Genomic DNA, 4,015 nt, shown 5'->3' with positions numbered 1-4,015 from the left:
TAATTTGACTTGAATAGTACATGAATAGTAACCCGAAACACAAAATTTCGAGAACATCGAATTTAACACGTTAGAGCTAGGTAAATGTGAAGTTAAGTTTATTTTGGATTTATTTTAAGTTTTAGTACTGAAACATTGGAAAATTTCATGTTTCAGTGGAAAAGAATACCGGGACAGAACCCGAGGAGTCGAGTCAAGGCCAACAGGCGACTCGTTTGAGGTTTGTGCACAACATATACTTTTATAATCATCTTTTGCATATCATTTTGAATAATATGAAATATTGGATTATGGCATTCTTATGATGTTTGATCTAAATTGTTGAAAGTTATTATGTATATTTGAAAAGACAATGTTTAGCAAATTGTTAAGATAAGTTTTGAAATCACAGTGTCATGACCACATATTTGAACACCTCACTAGAACGACTAGTGGGGGTAATTAGTTTCGAATTTTGATTCCTTCTCTGGAGAAGTGTTGAGGTGTGCCAGTAGAAGAGGATGTGAATGGATATCCATATATTTGAGCTAGCTAGCCTTGTGATATGATTTCTCTTTAGCCTCTGGCTATTGAGATTCATATGATTTCTCTTTAGCCTCTGGCTATTGAGATTCTATTTGTTTCGAATGGCGTGATCTAACTGTGCGTTTTATGAAATGTGTTTTGATACTTTGAAATGAACTTGGTTTACATGTAAAATCTCACAATGCATGATTGTATTTAATTTTCATGTTTAGCCAAATTTTTGAATGAATGTACTTTAAGTTTTGCATAAAGATTATTTTTGTATATTGTGCACCACTGAGTCCTAGTACTCAGCGATAGCTTTATTCTTTGTCGCAGATACAGAGACTAGAGGAGCAGCAGATCGAGTCACGAGGTGTGTGAAGTCATCGGCTTGAAGCCTTGGGTATAATTTATACCCTAACTGTAAATACTTCTTTTGATGTATATATTGCACATAAATGTATGGACATGTAAAAATGGGTCTTGAGCAGCTTGTACACAAATTTGTATGAAGTTTGTAATAAAGTTTAGTTTGTGTTTCTTTTGATATAAATTTGTAAGGTTGTGTATAAATTATTTTGTTTTTAATGAAATATGAATGATATTGATTGACAGTATTTTGAGAACTATTGAACTTGTGAATTTTGAGAAATTGATTGAGTTTGATTGTGAAACCGAAGTAGTAGTTGAGAAAAACTTTTAGAAGTGCTTTTTACAGGTATTCGAAGAACGGTTTTCTCAAAATACAGAGGAAACTCTGTCAAAATTTTTAAAAAATTTGCGGAAAACTAAAATGGCCAAAAATATTAATTAGTTTTAATTTCAACTAAATGTTTTAAATACTTATTAGAAATGCTCACCACTTGTCAAAGATAAGAAAATTATTTTAAAATCCCTTGTAGGGTACTTAATGAGTTATCGGTAGGTGAAGTTCGGTAGTTCATTAGGTATTCTACGGGATCATGTGATGCCTTATAAAGGGGTGAGGTGTGACATGTTTTAGTGGTATCAGAGCAAGTTTTTGAATTATGTTTTAAATTGTGAATTTGTGTCTTTTCTTTGTTAAGTACAACTGCTCAATGTCCATAATTGTTACATACAGTGCATTACATCATGAATATGAACTAACGGAGGGAAATCTCCATGTGTTACTTGTTCAGGAGATACCCTAACTTCAGACTGAAATGGAAGAAGGGGATCGCTCAGTTGAGCAGTTTGTTGAAGCTGAGGCACAAGGTGAAGCCCCAGCTTTGCAGAATGTTAGTGGGTCGTGGCGCTGACCCCACAAATGCGCGATTTCTGCCGCAGTTCGCCTGTGAGATGGCTGCGATGTTTCAACAAATGGTCAGGTATGCCTGTTCAAGCTCCACCCCAAACACCTGTGGCACAACCACTGCCTCCAGTCAGACAATATGATAAATTATTGAAGTATGGGGCTGCAGAATTTAAGGGTACAGTGGACCCTTTAGAGGCAGAGCAATGGCTTGAAAGAATGGACAGAGTGTTTAAGAAATTGCACTGCCTAGATGAGTTGAAGTTTGAATATTCTGTGTCGCTACTGCAAGGGGATGCATATGATTGGTGGAAGACCATCCCCCACAGCTTAGCGAGAACCACGGTGCTAACACAGGATGACTTCATCGAGAGTTCGAGCAAATACATCCCAGACGCATATGTTGATCAGAAATTGCAAGAATTTTTGAGTTTGAAACAAGGAAATCGATCAGTGGCAGAGTATGAGAGGGAGTTCTCCCGCCTGAGTCACTATGCGGAGAGTCTCCTTACTACCAGCAAAGCAAGATGCAAGAGATTTGAGACGGGTTTGAAGCCCAGCATAAGGATGCAAGTTGTGGGATTTCGACACAGCAACTTCTCAGAACTTATGTCCCAAGCACTTGAACTGGAAAGAGTAGAAGCAGAAGCAACCCCAGTGAAGGAAAAAGCCGAAAAATTAGAAAAAGACAAAGGGGAAAAATCAGTTGAACAGAGTTCTGATGCTACCTCTGGAAAGAAAAAGAAGTTTAGTGGACCCAGCAGGGGTTGAGGTGGAAGGTTTGGTAGAGGTAGATTTTCTGGTCAGAGACCCTCTAAGTCTGGTCAGCAGTCAAGCAGGGGTTCACATTCTGCCCGCCCCTGTGAGACTTGTGGCAAGATTCATGGGGGGGAATGCTATTGGGCCACTGGAGCCTATTTTAACTGTGGAGGCAAGGGCCATATAGCTAAAGACTGTACTAGTGCTCCGAGATATGGCCCAGCTCCTACTGCCGAGCGATCTATTGAGTCCTGCTCCCGAGGTTCACGATAATTTGGCGAGAGGAAGAGGCAGAGGTAGAGGCACTACTTGAGCAATCGAGCACAGTTGGTCAATCAGCACAAGGAAGTGCTTCAACCAGAATCTACGCAATGAAACAGCGAAAAGAGGCTGAGACTTCTGATGTGGTAGCTGGTACATTCTCTATCTCTGGTCAAGATGTATTTGTATTGTTTGATCCGGGTTCAACCCATTCATATGTTAGTGCTAGCATAGTCAGTTCACTTGATGTTCCATGTGTGCAAATGGGTTTTGAAGTGCTAGTAACTAGTCCGTTAGGACAAGAGGTCCGGGTCAACAGAATTTATAGAGACTGTCCTTTGGTGATCCAAGGACATGTTTTCCTGTCAGATTTGATTGAAATGCCCTTTAGAGAGTATGATATCATCTTGGGCATGGATTGGTTAGCCAGGCATCATGCCATGATTGGTATGAGAGAAAGATGTCACTTTTGGTCTCCCTCTGTACGGTGATGTGGTAATACATGGGGAGAGGCATTTATTGCCATCAAACATCATTTCGGCTGCATTAGCCAGAAGAATGATCAGAAAAGGGTGTGAAGCATATTTGGCACATGTGATAGACACCCAAGTGGGGAGTCCAGCACTAAGGGACATCCCTACTGTATGTGATTTTTCGGATGTATTTCCTGATGAGTTGCCAGGATTACCTCCAGAAAGAGAGGTGCAGTTTGAAATTGATGTTATACCTGGTGTGGACCCAATCTCTATAACACCATATAGAATGGCACCAGCAGAATTGAAAGAGTTGAAAGTGCAATTGCAAGAATTGCTTGACAAGGGCTTTATCCGCCCTAGTGTGTCACCTTGGGGAGCACCAGTGTTGTTTGTAAAGAAGAAGGATGGCACTCTCCGGTTATGTATTGATTATCAACAGTTGAATAAGGTGACAATAAAGAATAGATATCCATTGCCCCCCATTGATGACTTGTTTGATCAGTTGAGGGGTGCAGCTGTGTTCTCCAAAATTGACCTGAGATCAGGTTATTATCAGCTGAAAGTACAAGAGCAGAGTATTTCTAAAACTGCCTTCAGAACCCGCTATGGCCATTATGAGTTTTTGGTTATGCCATTCGGGTTAACTAATGCTCCGGCTGCTTTTATGGATCTGATGAACACTATCTTTAGACCATACCTCGACCAGTTTGTTGTGGTATTCATAGATGATATATTGGTC

Source organism: Hevea brasiliensis, chromosome 14 (assembly GCF_030052815.1).
Source record: "Hevea brasiliensis isolate MT/VB/25A 57/8 chromosome 14, ASM3005281v1, whole genome shotgun sequence".
Taxonomy (NCBI): domain Eukaryota; kingdom Viridiplantae; phylum Streptophyta; class Magnoliopsida; order Malpighiales; family Euphorbiaceae; genus Hevea; species Hevea brasiliensis.
Note: the sequence above shows the minus strand (reverse complement) of the source record.